The sequence below is a fragment of the Pinus tabuliformis genome, chromosome 7 (genome assembly GCF_031772625.1).
Source record: "Pinus tabuliformis cultivar Carrire ecotype Pingquan chromosome 7, CPIR1, whole genome shotgun sequence".
Taxonomy (NCBI): Eukaryota; Viridiplantae; Streptophyta; class Pinopsida; order Pinales; family Pinaceae; genus Pinus; species Pinus tabuliformis.
The window spans coordinates 496,541,323-496,561,151 of NC_142293.1; the positions used below are offsets into that span (position 1 = coordinate 496,541,323).

General features: G+C 39.1%; 1 pseudogene; it reads left to right on the forward strand.

Annotated features, from left to right (window-relative positions):
- Positions 1–3,420: 3,420 nt before the first annotated feature.
- LOC149248207 (arogenate dehydratase/prephenate dehydratase 2, chloroplastic pseudogene) lies at positions 3,421–4,939 on the forward strand (annotated as a pseudogene).
- The last annotated feature ends 14,890 nt before the right edge of the window (positions 4,940–19,829 follow it).

Below are 19,829 nucleotides of genomic sequence, written 5' to 3' on the forward strand. Positions count from 1 at the left end.
TGCCACTTTCTCTTCTTTTTTCTCAGCTTCCGTCCTGTTTTTCCATTTACTTCTCCTGTTCTTTCTAATCATCTTCGTGACTCTTTCCAACAAAAATTGGGCAAAATTATCCAAAAACCGAAGGACCCAATAGATAGAGTGCTCTGTTCAAACACTCCTTGGTGTAAAAGCCACGATTCGAAACTTTGTCGGAAAAAATATAGCCATGCTAGGAGCTAATGTGGCCCAATCTTGTGCGATCCCTGGGTGCCCTTGACGACTTAAAGGCCCATGGGTCACGACTACTTAAGCCATAAGTTAAGTGTATTGGACATCTGAGAACTTACATAACATAGCAAACAAAAATACATAATAATTTATAATAAACAACATATTGTTATTATTCAATACTAAAATAAAAAAATAATTTATTATTCAATATTAAAATTAAAATATAATTTAGAAATGAAATAAATAAATAAATTATTTAATTCATTTTTATTAACATTGAATTTCTTATATTACATTTATAATAAATTTGAAATAATTTATAATATAATGATGTAGTTGTAGCTTTTAATACTAATATATTGGTTTAATGTTAAAACTAATATTATGGAACTAATAATTGAGTAATTGTTTTTGGAAAATAGTGTTGTGATTTGTTATTATTTTTTTAAATTGGAATTATAATAGTTTTAAAAGGTGCATTCTAACTTATAGATGAAATTGTCTTTCATGAAATTTGTTGTGGTTAATTTTAATCAAAATCAACACATATTTTTAAAAACTTATGTTTAAATTGTTTAATATTCAGAATTTGCCTCACGGGTTTTTAAAATGTATTTTAAGTAATAAAAAATCACATTCTTATTTGAAATTATATAGTGGAATTTCCTTTAAAAAACTAAGTTAGACTAGCCATTTTAAAATGATTAAATATTTAAAGAATAAATTTTATAGTAAATATTTCAAAGGGGTTAGATTAAATGGTGAAATGTAAGGTGTTGTTCACCATTGGACATGGGTCACAGTCTTGTGACGGTTGGTTACAATGAAAACCATGGGAACACCTTGATATAATGGTTGAATGAGTGCAACAAAGGCTCAAAAGTGATTGTATCCAATGATTAAAAGTGAGGAGTTTTTCACCATCAAACAAGATTTCATTTTCCAAAATAAAAAATAAAAAACCTTAATGAAATTTCAATTAATTAAGTAAAATTTTAACTTTTAACAAAAAATTTATTATTTTTTGACAAGAGGAATTGACAAAGGGGTTTGTTTCATATTTGTGAGACATCGGGTTGATTCCAACTGCTACCACTATAACCCCTAGGTGCATGCTCCTTCAACAAACATGGGTAAATCAGGGTCCGAGTATATAACACATAATTTTTAGGCAATTAAGCTACCCTTAAGACTTTTATTTTTTTTGTGAGTTAAACACTTATAGAGGATTCATATTCGTGAGACATCGAGTTGATTCCAACTGGTACCTCATAAATTATAAATGTTGGACATGTTGTCTCATGGTGTTTTCATTTATGTCAACCTAGTTGTGTTGGTCCTCATGATATCAACCTGGTAGTGGTGGTCCTATTGGTTCACAAATTCTCATATTGATGGCATTCAACTTAGGATGTCAACCTAGGTGTCCACTTGAGGATTCAACTAAGGAGTTGATTGTATTTGCATTAATATTAACAAGGTTAGAGGCCGAAATTATAATTCAAAAATAATTAATTTATAAAATTGTTTATCAGGGAAGATCAATAAAAATGAGTCAATATTCACAAAGAAAATCTCTCCGAGATGAAAAAGTAGGAAAAGATTCCCGTGGATGACAGAAAACTCTCCTTTTACTTGATGAAAGTTTTCCGAAGTAAATTTAATTTATTATAAACATCGATTTAACATAATTGCAAAAAGTAACCCTCCTAAAAATGCGGTTCCTTATAATCGTAATCATAGTAGTGTAATCATATACGCATATGTCATTTGTAAATCTAGGTTTGCTTATTAATGAACATCATTCAGCACCATAATATTACAATGGTTCTTATTAAATGTCCCGAGTTTACATATTTTTAAAGGTTTAATTTATCATTTTTTTATTTTCTACAAATTATAATTTAAGTTTGATAGTAATCTCGACCGCATAATCTATTTTTTCTAGTTATAACTTTTCAAAATACCTAGTGATTTTAGAATTTCAAAATACTTACGGGGAATTTTACAAATTATATTATGGGCTTCCAATGAAATAACTTTCCAGAAGTTAATTTAATAATAGCCTGACTGAGCATCAATATTATCATACATTTAGAGTCAAAGTTGTCATATTAGCGAAAATATTGGAGCAATCCTTTATTAAGATTAATAAATTATATTAAAAGATATTTCGTTTTATATATTTTGAGTTTATTTTCACATGCTTTTTTTCCACTTTTCTAGAATATGCTGATAGATACATTGATATGGACGAGTCTTCGCAACTTCAATCCCAATACATAATTGTACATGAAAAAACTCAAATTTTATATTTGGTGTCATTTAAATCAAATTGGATGGTAAGAAGAATGGCATAACTCAAATTTTATATTGGGGTAATTAAAGGTTTTTATTTTTATTTTTTTGGTTTGAAATTTAGTTAATTTTTTTTATATGTAATATGTAAATAGGATAAGGAATTCAATCTACTATTTAATATGCAGAGTGATTTAACCAGATATTTGATTACCATCTATTTAACAAGATAATTGATTACCATCTATCCCAGATATTTTAAATGTTAAACATATTTAGTATTTTAAATAAATTTTGGGAAAGATGGTGTAGATTCCCTAATGTAAAATTATAAATTTTTTTAATTAAATCTTCAATAAAATTATAAAAAACTAAGATCTATTTTTTTCTATATTTTTAGTTTTTTTGTTAATTATCTTTTTGATAATTTTTCCCAAAATTTATTAGATTTTTTTAACATTATCTAATTTTTTTTCATTGATTTCAAAATACAAAATATTGCATAGTTCACATATTTATCTTGGGATTACAATTCACTTCTTTCATATACTTAGGAATGACACTAAACTAATAGACATTGAGTCGAATGATCATTTCACACCAATGCAGCCTTAATTCAAAGGTGAGCGATTACAGCATTCGTGTTGGAGGCATATACTTTACCTAACTAACAACTTGATAAGCGGAGCATGGAATAGAATTTTGATACTCTGTGGGGCCAGTAGACTCAGAAAATTTCGGTTGCCGTTTGACCTAATTGCGCTTCCATACGTTTACCGTTTCATCGAACACATTCAAATTTCACACCTCAGACACCACAAAGACGAGTCGAAAATGTCACTCTCCTCACCTACTCCCCCCAAGCATTTATACTTTCCTCCCTCACGTTATTCCTCGGCAGAGGTTCTCACATCTCTGCGAATCTCTCCCCCGCTACTTGTACTCTATTCCCATAAACAAATACACATTGCCCTGAGAGACCAGTAGATTCATTAGATGGCTCTAGGTTTGAAGTGTGTGTTTCTTCCAACAAGCTGGGAGGCGCAGCTCTTCGGCGTCAGGGACAACGCCTTTGCCCCCTCCCGCTCCCGTTCCTGCAGACGCCCGACATTTACTGTAACCAATGCGTTGCAAGGTACGGGCAAAGCGAGGCCCATATTCGATACGCTTAAGGTTCCTGGGGTACAACGACCTGCCCACATAGAGACGACGTTGTTAGATCGGCTAGAAGGCATTTACAAGGAGAAGGTGTCTGGCAATAGCGATGCGTTGCTCCCCATGGAGCCCCTCTGGACGGGACCTTCATTTGAGGGGAAGCCGGTGAGAGTGGCGTACCAGGGCGTGCGCGGTTCTTATTGCCATGAGGCGGCAGTTCGAGCCTTCCAGAGGTGCGATGCCCTCCCCTTCGAAGGGGAATGGAATCCGCCTTCGAGGCGCTGGAGTCGGACGCCGCCGATAGGGCAGTGGTGCCTGTGGAGAACTCGCTAGACGGAGTGATTGAGAGGAACTACGATTTAATGTTACGCCATCCCGATCTCCGTGTGGTGGGTGAGATACTGTTGCCCATAAATCATTGCCTGCTGGCAGTGAGAGGTGCGAGGAAGATGTGTTCTTTGAAGAGAGTGATCAGCCATCCGCAGGTGCTCGCGCATTGCCAGAGCTGTCTCGCGGCTCTTGGCGTGGAGGTGGAGGCAGTGGATAACGCTGCGAGAGCGGCTCGTTTAGTAGCGGAGAACCGCATAGACGACACGGCCGTCATCGGCAGTGAGATTGCCGGGCGGGAATATGGTCTTCAAGTGGTGGAAAAGGAAATACAGGACGACTCGTCAAATACCACCAGATTTCTGATTCTGGGGAAGCCCAACAAGAAACACCATAACTCCTGGGTACACCTAGGTTCGAAGACAACGGTGGCTTTCTCGTTGAAAAAAGGAACGGCGGATCTGTTCAGGGCGCTGTCGATATTCGCTGCAAGAGACATGAAAGTGACAAAGATCGAAAGCCGCCCTCACCGCGAGAACCCCCTGCGTATGGTGTCGAACGAGTACAGTTCCAATTGTTATTTTGAGTATGTTTTCTTCGTAGATTTGGAGAGTCCCATAGCAGAGGATCATCCAGGCAGCGTGCAGATAGCTCTGGATCAGCTCGGTCAGATTGTCAGTTTTCTGAGGGTGGTGGGAAGCTACTCCACTATTTCCATGGTTTAGTAGCTTTGTTTATTTTAGTTTTGTAAAGGATACAAAGATACCTGTGCAGGCTTGTATAGTTGTGAAGTGCAAGATACAGTGCGTTTTCTTCATTGTAATCGAAATGAGAGGTCGATGGCCTGACCTCCATCAGATTTCTTAACAGAAGCGTTGTCATAAATCTGTACAGTCAAATATGTGAAAAACGTCATCGCTGACATGTGGTATATATCATAATAATTATATATATTAAGCATGTAGTCAAAAGCTGAAAATGGATTCTTATTACAGGTGCACCTAGTTTTGGTTTTGGTCAAAATGGGGTTGCGGTTACAAGTGCCCAGTTTGCTTGGGCGTGGTCGTTGTAATTTCAGTGCACGTTGCGTAAAGTGGGTGGAGTACCAAAAAATATCTAAAACTATAAATAGTTTTCTGGTAAAGTTATATTAGATAAAATTGGTAGAATCTGAGCATTAATTTGGTCAAAGTTTTCTTGAAGGATATGGGGAGCTTGAGAGTATTTAAAAATATATGAAGTAAATCCAAAATCTTTACAAACGTTGAAATGGTTTGAATCTATCTTTTTAATAGACATTTTGCTTTTCAAAATTCGCATGCGAATTAGCAAACTTCCACAAGTGGCGGTTAACCTTATTACACAAATTTGCAAACCAATATTACTTAATTAGTAGCATGAATTCAGCGATTACAACAACATTTAATTTAATTTAAAATTTTGCTTGAACTAATAAAATCAAATACTATCATATAAATCAGATCTACAAAACCTAAGATAAATATTTATATACAATATAAATAAGTAAATTTGGAAAAATAAATGTTCAGAGACAAAACAATCGGTCCAAGAATAACAACCTCCCTTGTCATGGTGTATTAGGGAGAAAACACGTTAGCTAGCTTACACAGTTTAAACGACGAAAACAATTTTATTAAAACTTTAAAAAATGTTGTTTGGTGTCATTTGTAGTTAATGGCATCCACAAACATTTAAATGTTGTTGTTTGGATATATTTTAAATTTACTGTTCTGAATTTATCTTGGTCTTTCTCGGATCTGGGTTTTCTTCCTCGCAACTTGCTTCAAGCCACATCCTTCCCTGGGCTTTCTGATTCAGATTGGGCTTCCGGTTTCCGTGGGTTGGGGTTTAGGCGGCAGGAAGACTCCAGAAGTGAGGCTGACTTGATGTGGAACTGCTTTCGCATGCTCCATCCGCCGTAGATTTTTTAAATTTTCCACCTTGTTAATCGATATGGATTTTTCTATTTTTTAGGGTGAGGATTTGCAGTCAGGAATGTACCACCTTTTTGAATTTCTTCTCAAGGATTTTCGCATGAGGTATACCTCAGATTTTGTCAGATTTGTTGGGAATTTTTTTGTTTAATTCCAAACAAAAAAATATGAACACAGAGTAATAATCTGTTTTTACTACAGGATCAAAAATTTGTTTCCAGAGCACAGAGTTTTAACAACACACACAAAAGAACTTTGTATTCATTAATAGACTAACTGTTATCAAAAAAAAATCTTCCTCTTCCAGAGGAATTACAAGAGGAACGCTTCAGTTCCACAAAAAATTACTATGTCTTCTTGCAAATTTACTTTGTCTCTGTTTTGAAATTTTACACTGCTGTGTGTAAAAATTTCTTCATTCGTGCTGCTCTTCACAATGGCGCTCAGGGTGTAATATCTCTGCACTGCCGTGCATTACAAACTCTGTCTTTTAACAAAACATTACATTCACTTCTTACTCACACACTGCTGCATTTCACATTTCAAGTTCAATAAAAAAAAAAAAAATTACATTTCACTTGCGTTGTTGCGCATTCCCTTACATTGCTCTTCTACGTTGCTGCGTATTCTTTTTCTTCAGCGAACAACAATTACATTCGCACTGTGCTCCCTTGCAAGTTCTCAACGAACAACAACTAAAACATATTCACACTGTTGTGTGCTGTGTTTTCATATTCACCAACAGAAACTATACTCACGCTGCTGCGTGCTCCCATTCATTTCTCAAATGAACAACCACAAAAGAAAGACATTCGCACTGTTGCGCATTACCCTTGCATTCACACTTCTACGCTACTGCGTATTCTTTTCATTACATTATATTGCTTATTCAATGAACAACAAAACATAACTATTTGTTTTACTTGCCATACTTCCCGTTAATTAAAAATAATAAAATTAAAAGCTTTTACCAACGTTTACCATTCACATTAAATTTCATTAATGTTTCTTTTCTGACAAAGCTGGCGGTCAACGAAGCTTTCACTTCACGTCAAGTCCATATGCTGCAGGCCTGTACGCAACCGTTGATTCAATCGGACAGCTGTGAAACCATATCGTGCTGATCTTTATGCTTCGGGGAAAACTGCTTTGAAAAAATGCTGTCCACGTGTCTGCCGCTGGGTGTTATCGCTGCCCCTCCGAAAAATACCACCATATCATGAAAAACAGTGCGATGAACACTGGTGGTTTTCTGGAATATAACGCGGCAGTGGAAATTATAATTTCAACACTCCCCTTTAATTTCAACTGTTGGGTTATCAGTCATACCCAGACATTTCCTCAAAAATTCAAAACTTTTCTGTCCCAATGGTTTGGTTAGAATGTCTGCAACCTGCTACTGAGTTCTGCAGTGTTGTAAAACAATTTCTCCATTGTTCACCAATTCTCTGATATAGTGAAACTTTGTGTCAATGTGTTTCGTTCTCTCATGAAACACAAAATTCTTGGATAATGCAATAGCTGAGCTATTGTCACAAAAAATCACAGTTCCTTTTGCTTGCTCTTGGCATAAGCTCCTTAACGTCCTTCTCATCCAAACTGCTTGACATGCTGCTGTAGCTGCCACATATTCTGCCTCTGCTGTAGATAATGCTACAGTAGGCTATTTTTTAGAAGCCCATGAAATGGCTCCTGAAACATGATCTTCATCAAAGAATGGTTGTTAATATAGTTCAGCAAGAATTTCATAAGGACCCGTTCATTAATAGCTTTAGCGATAATGATCAAGAATTACAGGCTCCCCGTAACTATATGCATCGTCTTCTTTTGGCAGAGTCCTCTCAAAAAAAGCTTAGATTGGCTGGAGAGCTCAAGGGGCTTTCAGACTATATTTCCTTCCTTCTCCATACTTGTGTAACTTTCTTCTTTTGCATGGTTCTAGCTTGTGTAAGAGCCCATGTTAAGTTACAATTATGTGCCATATGACCAATGTTATGACACTTGAAGCATTCTACATTGTTCATAAATAAGATTTAATGATTTCTTCCTGTAAAATTGTTTCTTGGAGGTTGTCGGAGACTATAACATCTATCTCTATGAGATGCTTTACAGTGTTTTTCCATATGACCAAAGTTTGAACAAGAATAACAATAACCAAAAAATGAACTTTGGTACCTGGGAGATGGAGGTTTCCTTGATGTACTTCTGAAGCCTTTCTGCCTTGAGATCCTTTGATGATAACCATTGCCTCTTGCCTCTTTGACATCATCTACATTTCTTTTTGGAGCTGGTTTTCTACTTGGAGCAAGATTTCTTCTTGGAATAGGATTTCTTCTATTGTAGCCTTGATTTTTCTCCTTTCCTTTGTTGGAACTAGGAGCATCACCATTTCTTTCTGGCTTCTTCACATCTCTTTTGCTTAAAGCATTTTCATTCTTGTTTGAGGGTTCACCTTCATACCCGAGTCCTAATTTATCAGATGGACATCTGTGATAGCTGAGCATGTCATCCAAGGCTTGAGAGCTCTTCAAGATTTTGTTCATCCCTTCAACCTTTTTCTGAGGAGGACAATCTCTTCTTCCAATCTTTCACACTCATTATTCTTCTTTGTAAGTTGTTCCTCAGTTTCTTCCTTGCTACGAGTAGCTTCAGCTGCTACTATTTTAAGGGAGATGATATATGACTTCATTTTGAAGATTTCTTCATTCTTTGCTTCACTGCTCTCCATTCTCTTCTCAGCTCCTTGTGCCTGTTTCCTGGCTTCTTGTAATTGAGACTTAAGGGAGGAGACCTCTACCTTGTACTGACCAATTTCTTCTTCAAGTTTGTTCACGCTCTTGTGCCTTTGTTCAAGTTGACTTGACGAGGTATTTTCCTGCTTCTTTGCTTTATTCAATTGATTTGTCATGGATATGACTTCTTCATGATGCTTCCTTTTGCTTTGATGAAATTCCTTTTTAAGTTTGGCAAGTTCTTCATCCCTTTCTTGTACTTGAAGCTTGATGAGGTCAACTTTCTTCCTTGTTTGATCTTGGTTACCAACTGGAGCTATCTTCTTAAGTGCCTCATTTTCCTTTTTCAAATTGTTAATCTCTTCCATGGCATTCATAAGTTGAGCGAGGAGTTCTTCTACGAAGTCCTTTTCATTCTTTTCATCTTCTAGGTCTGCTTCAGCCTTGATGTCATCATTCTCATTTTCAGCTTCTATGATGGGTTCAGGATCTCCTCCTTGATTGATAGTCATGGTCAGTGCTCCTTTTGAGTGAAGGTCATGAAGTTTTTCCCATATATCCTTTGCTGATGAATGTTTTCTTAGGTTTTTCTTTACAGAATCAAGTAGTCCATTCAAGATTGTCTTTGCTGCTTTTGCATTGTACTCCTTGGATTCTCTATCCATCCTGCTATCATCAATCACTGATTCCCAAATTTCAATCCCTTGAGACTGTAAGAAAGTCCTCATTCTTGCTTCCCATATATTAAAGTTCCCATTGAACCTTGGAGCCTCATCAAATTGATTGTCTTCTATTTTAGTAGTAGAGGGAGACACATCCTTAGGAGGATTGGAGACTTTCTTCCTTGACCTCGCCATTTGTGTTCTAAATGTCGACCTTCAAGCTGTTAAGCTTTGAATGAAGGAACTGGGCTCCAGCCATTCTTGCACTCTTAACTGTGCTTCAAAATACTTGACTGTGTATTAAAATAACTGACTGTCTTCAACAGTAACACAAAAACTAACTTGAGAAATACCTTGGATTCTTTCTTGAATGAGTCTTCAATCTGCTGGAGAAGCTGCTGCAACAAGAAATCCTTCCTTTAGCTTCTTTGACACCTTCAAAGAGCCTGGACAAGCTCTGATACCATGTTGGGAATTTTCTGTTTAATTCTAAACAAAAAATATGAACAGAGAGTAATACTCTATTTTTACCACAGGATCAAAAATTGTTTCCAGAGCACAGAGTTTTAACAACACACACAAAAGAACTTTGTATTCATTAATAGACTGCATGTTACAAAAAAAAAGTCTTCCTCTTCCTGATGGATTACAACAGGAACGCTTCAATTCCACAAACAATTACTCTGTCTCCTTGCAAATTTACTTTGTCTATGTTTTGAAATTTTACACTGTTGTGTGTAAAAATTTCTTCATTCGTGCTGCTCTTCACAATGGCGCTCAGGCTGTAATGTCTATGCACTGCGTTGCATTACAAACTCTGTCTTTTAACAAAACATTACATTCACTTCTTACTCACACGCTGCTGCGTTTCACATTTCAAGTTCAATCAACAAAAAAAAAAAATTACATTTCACTTGCGCTGCTGCGCATTCCCTTACATTGCTCTTCTACGCTGTTGCGTATTCTTTTTCTTCAGCGAACAACAATTACATTCGCACTGCGTGCTCCCTTGCAAGTTCTCAACGAACAACAACTAAAACATATTCACACTGCTGTGTGCTGCGTTTTCATATTCACCAACAGAAACTATACTCACGTTGCTGCGTGCTCCCACTCATTTCTCAAATGAACAACCACAAAAGAAAGACATTCGCGCTGCTGCGCATTACCCTTGCATTCACACTTCTACGCTGCTGCATATTCTTTTCATTACATTATATTGCTTATTCAATGAACAACAAAACATAACTATTTGTTTTACTTGCCATACTTCCCGTTAAATTAAAAATAATAAAATTAAAAGCTTTTACCAGCGTTTACCATTCACATTAAATTTCATTAATGTTTCTTCTCTGACAAAGCTGGCGGTCAACGAAGCTTTCACTTCACGTCAAGTCCATACGCTGCAGGCCTGTACACAACTGTTGATTCAATCGAACGGCTGTGCAACCATATCGCGCGGACCTTCTTGCCGATCTTTATGCTCCGGGGAAAACTGCTTTGACAAAACTGTTGTCCACGTGTCTGCTGCTGGGTGTTATCGCTGCCCCTCCGGAAAATACCAGCGTCTCATGAAAAGCGATGCGATGAACACTGACAGTTTTCTGGAATATAACGCGGCAGTGGAAATTATAATTTCATTTTCCTTTTTGGATAATCTTTGTAGTACCTTTCATTCGCTTTTCTGATAAGGTTAGCGTACTTGCACCTTATCTTCCCTTGCTTTCTATGTTAGTATTTCCATATCCACCTTTTGAGTATGACATAAAGTTTTACGTCATTCTGTGGGACACATGGCGCTATTATCTCATGTGTCGGCCTCGTCAGCTTTTGTGTGGGCCACCGTAGAGGCCGAAAAGGATTTTGAGGGTGGTCGAGCCCAAGAGGGATGGCAATCAGTGCTATCCAAATCAATATTTCTGCCATTCTCCTCGGTAGCACATGAATTAAAAGGTGGCGAATTTATTGTGTCCCGATGTAAACAAAAGCAACATCCCATTAATATATCTTCCCCTCCTGCAGCATGTATACTGGATAGTTTCTTTTTGTCTGATCGAATTGCAAGTCTGCAAAAAAGAGCTCTAGTTGGTCGATGGTATTTTCCCGACATGGAGGATGATTAGGTGCGGGCTTGGCTGGGGAAAATGTGGAAATCCCTTCTGGGATATATTCCTACAATTGTCAGATTAATGAGGAACTGATATAGTTTCCATTTTCTCAGTGAGAGGGATCTGGAAATTATACATTCTATTCCCTGGGTACATGAAAAAAGCTTCTTAGTCCTTCACCGTTGGTATATAGGTTATAATCCTCTAAAAAACACTCCAACAAATAATATAATATGGGTGAAGCTTCCAGGACTTCCGATTGAACTATGGCAAAGGGAGACCCTAATTGACATAGGGAATGCGATAGGGAAATTTGTCTACATGGACCCAAAGTGCTTGGGGGCAAAAGATGAGAGGGTGGCGTGGATACTAATTGAAAAATAATTTCGCGGGGGTTTTCCTGATCATATAGAATTAAACTGGGGGGATTTAAATATAAGCCAGAGACTGGATTTCTGGGGAATTCCATTTCGTTGTTTTTCCTGTCACAAAATAGGGCACATGAAGGAGAATTGTCCATACAACAGTAGGGATAGATATAAAGGGAAGGATTTTCAAAATAAAGGAGCTTCAAAGTTCCCAAAAGGCAAGAAAGAAGAAGTGGTGGGAGGAAAAAATGAATCATTTATAAGGTCTTCTACATCAGGGAAAACTAAATCTTCTCCCCCTCTCAGATCTTCTCTTATGAAGGTAAGAGGCCCCTCTCTTAATATCTCTCCATCAGCTATGTACTCTCATCGTTGTTCTTCTCCATCATATGGAAAAGGAAAAAACTTTTCTAATCCTCCATTCCCTCCATAACCGTTTTCATGCCAGGAAGTTCCACAACCTGCTCCATGTCCACACCCCATGACAAATCTTCCCTCTTCTTCTCATATAACATATGTCCCATCTTCCACTCCCTCCCCGGTTAACAATTTGTCTAAAAAGAAGGGCTCATATATTTCAGAAATCCCTCCTTAAAAGGGAAATCACCATGTATTTTTGTAACCCCCCCAAATTCTCCTGTCATCTCTCCAACTAACTCAGTAGGAAGTGATCTGGATCTTCTGTTGAAAAAGAAATCATTGGAACTTAGTTCTCTCACTATCCATAAACCTGGATCTGCTTCCTCCCCACACATAAGTCCAAATTCAGCCTGCAATATTACAGTCAGAAGGAAACAGAATAGAGGTTCTCGACATTTTCGTGGATGGAGAGAAAATTCTAATTTGGACCACTCCTTAATAGATATTCCTGTGATTGACCTTTCTGAAATTGGCCACCTTGGAGCAAGACAGGCCGAAGCTGGTCCATCATGATTCACATGATATCAATGAACATCAGAGGTCTAGGTGCGGACCTCAAATTTGTTGCCCTAAAGGACTTATTCATATCATCCCAATCCAATATTATACTTATTCAGGAAACTATGCACGCGGCTCATGCAACTATTAGATATTTTTGGAGAATGCTTCCATCTTGGCATATGGTGGCAACTGATGCACAGGGCTTATCAGGGGGTTTAGCAGTTTTATGGAATCCTCAGTGGATATCAACTAGAGCTTTTAAATGTTTTGCAGGAATATTACTCTTGGAAAATTTTTGGGGTTTTTCTAGTAGCGTTCATGTACTTAATGTATATGCTCCCTATAAGGACCATTTCCCATTCTGGGAAAAGTTCTCATCCTTTGAAATTTTGGAGATTGACTCTCTCCTCATTGGGGGCGACTTGAATTGTACTCTGTCAAATGATGAGGTGTGGGGAAGGGGTAAAAAGAACGATCCTCTATTCGGTCTTATCAATGGGGCCTTTCTTCAATAGAACATGACAGATGTCCATCCACAGAGCATGGGGCCGACATGGGAAAATGGTAGGACTGGCAATTTCTTCTTAGCTAAAAGATTGGATAGATTCATAATTAATGATAAATTAATGGATAGCATGGGGAGACCGGTTTCGAATATTCTAAATAGCTATATTTATGACCATAGGCCTATTTCTTTGAAATGGGAAAAAAGAAAGTTCAGAAAGGGGGTTCCTTTCAAATTTAATAGAGTATGGTTAGAAGACAATGAGTTTAATGATCTGGTTAAAAAAATTTGGTCCTCAGGTCCCCAAGAGGGCAACTTTTCTCCATCACAGTTTCTTGTTGATAATCTACGAGCTCTAAAGGAGAAGGTGAAAAGATGGCAGTACAATAAAAAAAAGCAAAACAGATTGGCCTTGAGGGAGATTCAAAAAGAATTGGATTGTTTAGCGGAGGAAATTAAAAGGGGAATCGAATGTTCTTTCCAGAACCAATCTCGTATTATGGCGCTGGAAAAAAAAAAGGCAAAAATTACTGGCTATAGAAGAAACTTCGTGGAGGTTGAAGAGTAGAGCCCTATGGTTAATGGAAGGTAATAAAAACACAAAATTTTATCACAGATTTGCTAATAATGGGAGGGAATCTATTTCTGTATGCGAAATTCAAAGTGAAAGGGGAGGTTAGCTTGTTTCTCAGGAGGAAATTTCAAAGGAAGCGGAGTTTTTTTTGAAAGGTCCTACAAAAGAAATGATGCATGTAGTATGGAGGGCATTTTATGGGTTATTGATCATTATCCAAACATGTTTGATGTGGAGAAAAACAATGAATTATGGCAACCTGTCTCGGAAGAGGAACTCCTAACTATCATGAAGTCATTCAAAAAGGACAAAAGCCCAAGACCAGATGGTTGGCCAATTGAATTCTTTGTTCACTTTTTGACCTGATTATAAATGATCTTCTGGCAATGGTGGAGGAATCAAGACAGCAGAGAAGAATTCATCAACACATTTCTTCCACTTATATTGCCCTCATCCCGAAGAAGAAAAAACCATTAGTGTTCCTGGATTTTAGGCCTATTTCACTTTGCAATGTAACTCATAAAATTATCTCCAAGATAATTTCTAATAGAATTCGGGGAACCCTGTCTGAATTCATTTCTCCGGAACAACATGGTTTTCTAAAAAACAGGAGCATAATAGAGACAGTTGATAATACTCAGGAAAGTTTGCATTCTCTTCATACCAGGAAGTTGGAAGCTGTTATTCTTAAATTGGATCTAAAAAAATCTTATGATAGTCTTGATTGGGGCTACCTCAGATGCATTTTATGTAAAATAGGTCTATCAAATGAGTGTGTGGGATGGATTATGGCATTTATGGAGAATGTAAAATTTGTTGTCCTTATAAATGGCTTTCCAACAAAATTTTTCAGCGCTAAGAGGGGTCTTAGACAGGGATGTTCCCTATCCCCTCTCCTTTTTATACTGGCTATTAACTCTTTGAGTTTGCATATTAAAAGGGCTATAAAGGATAAACAATGTAAGACCTTGATGATCTGTCGGGGTACCCACATCTCCCATAATCTTTTTGTTGATGATATCATGATTTTTGCAAAACTCTGTAGGCTTACATGGGCAAGCATACATAACATTCTTAAAAATTTTCAAAGAGCATCATGTATTTTGATCAATGAAGGAAAATCTTCTTTTTCTTGTGATGATGGGGATATAGTTTCAAAGCAATATCTGGAGGACATGTTCAATATTAAGGTGATTTCCATCAAAGAGGGGGTAAAATATCTTGGTTTTCATTTAAAACCAGTGCATTATAAGAAATCTTATTGGATGTGGATTTTGGACCGTTTCCATAAAAGGATAGTTGGGTGGGAATTCAAATGCCTCTCCTTGGCTGGGAGGGTGGTATTAGCACAATCGGTACTGGCCCAGATGACAGTATATTGGGGTCATCTATTCTTCATTCCCTCTGGGATCATTTCTAGTTTGAATAGGCTCATGGCAAACTTTATATGGGGAGGCTGTTTTAGGGTCTCACCCTAACCCCCTTATTTATGTCATGGGATCACGTCATAGTCAAGAGTCAATAAAGCCCATATTAATAATTGTAAGTGGTTAACCCGCAATTAATGACGGGACCACAGTTAGTTGCAAATGGGCGGTAGTATTAGTTAGATGGTAAATGGGCGGTAGTATTAGATAGATGGTATTAATAAAATCCACGATATTGGCTCGTGGTATTGCATGTATGAGTCATATATAAAGGATAGAGACTCCCTGCGAGGAGTATTGTGTCTTGTTTTGTAATCGAGCTCTGCTCTATTGGAGGTTGCCCCCTCGAAGAGGCCTGTGAACATTTCTCTATGGATAATAAAATCATTGCTATTCTGTGCTCTGGGTATATTTTCTTCGCATATTTTGTGTTCTCGGTATCTTTTCTTCGCAAATTCTATGTTTGGGTATCGCTTTGCAGGTTAAGAGCATAACAAGTGGTATCAGAGCACTTTCCAGGGCTCGGTGGGATCTCCAAATTTTAGCAAAATTTTTTTTAGGCTAGAGACGTGTTCCGGCGTCTTTAAACCACGGGATCTGTCGTTAAGCGCATAAACCTGCGGATTTGGGGAGGCATGCACGCAGGAAATACAAGAGGTGGTCACGTCTGTTGGACTCCCTTGTAACCCCTGTGGGTACCCCTTCGAGTAGTAGCGCATTAGATAGAACCGCGCACAGACTGTCTTCCACGTACCCTCTGGGTATATAGGAAGCCCCCTAGCTCCCTTGAAACCTCGCCATAGATAAAACTTCGGCCGTCTTGTGGCTACAGTACACCGAGAACAGCACTCGGAGAGATTACTCGCCCATACGATAGGGTAGTCGGGTTGTACGGCTAAGGGTACGATCGATCCTCCTTAGTTAGAGCCCTGAAACATTGGGCCGAGTACTACTGTCAGACCCTTATGTATATTGCGATCTGTAGCACCTGACACTCCCCAAGACCATAGTTCCCTTTCTCTCGAGGGATCACACATCATCTATTCCAGATCAGCAGCAGCAGTTGTTCCACCATTCAGATCTCTCAGATCCACCAGAGCGGATATTCCAGATCAGCAGCAGCAGTTGTTCCACCATTCAGATCTCCCAGATTCGCCAGATCGGAGTAGTTGGAAAGGGTTCCTGTTCCTAGATATAATTTTCGTAGGACTTTTGGTGGCATTGACATTTTGAGGATTTGGCGACTGCAGTATTGATCAAAAAGGAGTAAAACTCCGTTAGGAGTTTTCTAAAAAAAAAAAAAAAAAAAAAAAAAAAAGTCTGAGATCTTCCAGGGCGCTTATTGGTGACCTAGCCCATCAGAATCAGGACGACGAGCTGAGCAAGGTGGTACCATTCAATTCTTAGTAAAAAAATTTTCGGCGGTCCCAAATTTTCGTCAGACGGGTGTATGGTAGAAAATCGCGCTCAAGCAATGGCCAATGAAAGGATAGAAAAAATAGAAGAAGATGTGCACTCCCTCCACTCTGCGGTGGAAAGGATCGAAAATCATCTTAAAGGATTAGATTGCCTACTACAGGACAAGGGCAAGGAGCCAGCCCACGAGGAGGCATATAAGGGTCATGAATACCATGAGGGGGAGTCTAGCCACTCTCCTCACGTCTGGCACACCCATCCACCACCCAATCAGAGACCTCCCAAGTTGGATATGCATAAATTTGACGGTTCTCACACGTCCGCATGGCTAGCACAAATGGAGCAGTATTTTCAATTGAATCATATCATAGATGAGGGGACTAAGCTTATGGTGGGCACCATGTACTTGGACAGTGAACGATGGCAATGGAAGGAATGGCATCAGCGTTGCAATGGACAATTTCAAAATTGGGGCCAATTTACCAAAGCTCTTCGAAATCGCTTTGAACAGGAAGACTCTTTTTTGGGGCGTCTCACTAAGCTCCGACAGACGGGTACAGTGGATGAATATATTACCGCTTTTGAAGCCTTAGCCTTCCGCACTAAGGGTCTCACAGATGAATTCTACATGGAATGCTTTATCAGCGGTCTTAAAGAAGCCATCAAAGCTCAGGTTCTACTCCACCACCCCCCCACATGGAACGAGGCTTGCCAGGTAGCCCGTAAGGTGGAACGGGCATTAACAGCTCAATCCAGCCGCCCCAACTTTCCCGCTAAAGGTCATCCCTCATAGGCTCCCAATATGACCCAAACACTTAAGATTCAAAAGGTGTCACCTGCAGAAATGGCCGAAAGAAGGAAGCAAGGACTATGTTACTACTGTGATGAAAAATATTCCCCGGGTCATAAATGCAAAGAGCACAAGTTTTTTCAAATAGATGCCACTGACTACAGCTCCACCGAGGAAGATCCACCACTTGAGGAACCAGAGGCGACCGAAGAAGATAACCAACAGGAGATGGTATCTGATGAACCAATGATTTCGCTACATGCATTGGCAGGAATTTCTTCACCTCAAACTCTCAAAATCAGGGGTTTTCTTAAACATCGGCCAGTAATAGTTTTGATTGATAGTGGAAGTACCCATAATTTCATCCACCAAAAGATCGCTGAAGCAGCACATTGTTATGTCCGAGCAGTTTCTAACTTCCAAGTCCAGATTGCAGATGGAGGCACAATGAAATGTGAAGGTCGCTGTGAAAATGTCAAAATTCAAATGGGGGATTATCAATTGAAAACCCACATGTTTGCAATACACATGGGGGGTTGCGACATTGTCCTAGGTGGGGAATGGCTCCGCACTCTTGGGCCAATCACAATGGATTTCCAGGAGTTATATATGAGTTTTAAGCAGAACGACTACACACATACCCTCCGTGGGCTACAAGCGGGAGCCCCTTCTATCATAAGCTCCCATCGTATGGAAAAATTGTTAAAAAAGGGCCATCATGGAGTAGTAGCTCAATTTAATGCCATCCAGGTAGTAGATACCATGTCTTCGCCAATTCATCCTGAGATGCAACAGATTTTGAATAAACATCGGACGGTCTTTGACAAACCTCATGAACTTCCACCCTCGCGAGGGGAACATGATCATAGCATCACATTGGTCCCAGGGGCCCAACCCCCAAATGTGCGGCCATACAGACATCCGTTCACCCAAAAGAATGAAATAGAAAAAATCATCAAGGAATTGTTGGAAGCAGGTGTCATTCGTCCTAGTATTAGTCCTTACTCATCTCCAGTCGTCATGGTCCTCAAGAAAGATGGGGAGTGGCGGATGTGTCCAGACTTTAGGGCCCTCAATAAGTTAACAGTCAAAGATAAATTTCCCATCCCAGTGGTTGACGATTTGCTGGACGAACTCAATGGGGCTCAATTCTTCACTAAATTGGATCTTCGCTCAGGCTACCACCAAATTCGCATGAAGGAAGTTGACATTCCCAAGACAGCTTTCAGAACTCATGAAGGCCATTATGAGTTCTTGGTCATGCCATTTGGTCTCTGTAATGCCCCCTCTACTTTTCAGAGCCTTATGAATCACCTCCTTAGACCATATCTCAGAAAATTTGTCCTGGTCTTCTTCGATGACATCCTCATCTATAGTGGCACTTGGGCGGCACATCTTAAGCATGTAGATATCCTCTTGCAACTGCTCCGCAAGCATAAACTATTTGTCAAAATGTCTAAGTGTGCGTTTGGCATGGAAGAAGTTGAGTATTTAGGCCACATTGTGGGCCGTGAAGGTGTCAAGGTTGATCCCAAAAAGATCCAGGCAATGCAAGAATGGCCTCAACCTAAGACCTTGAAAAGCTTGAGAGGATTTTTGGGTCTCACAGGCTATTATCGTAAATTTGTCCGCAACTATGGCCGCATAGCGAAGCCCCTGACGCAACTTCTCAAGAAAAATTCCTTCTTCTGGAACGAAGAAGCACAACAGGCATTTACCGCTCTCAAAACCGCCATGTGTTCCACTCCGGTCTTAGCACTACCGGACTTCACCAAAACATTTGTCATTGAATCTGATGCTTCGGGAACAGGTATTGGAGCAGTCTTAATGCAGGAAGGGCGACCATTGGCCTTCACCAGCCAATAACTAAGTGGGAAGAACTTGGGCCAATCTACCTATGAGAAGGAAATGATGGCCATCTTACATGCAGTTGAGACCTGGCGACCTTACTTGTTGGGGCGACGTTTCCAAATCCGCACAGATCATCACAGTCTTAAATATTTTTTGGAGCAACGCCTATCTTCCCCCCAACAAAATAAATGGTTAGCCAAAATGCTGGGTTATGATTATGAGATCATTTACAAGAAAGGGAAAGACAACAGGGTAGCAGATGCATTGTCACGCCAATTTGAGGAGGAAAGTACTCTGCTCGCAATATCCCTCCCCATTCCAGACTGGATTGAAGAGGCTCGCGGGGAATGGTTTTCACATCCTGAGCTCTCCCAACTCATTTCTCAATTACAGGCAGATCCTAATTCCAGCAAGGGCTACTCGTGGCAGAATGATATTCTTCGCTACAAGGACAGAGTCGTCATATCACCAACATCCACCCTCAAAAGTCGCATTTTGGCAGAATTGCACTCATCTCCCATTGCAGGACA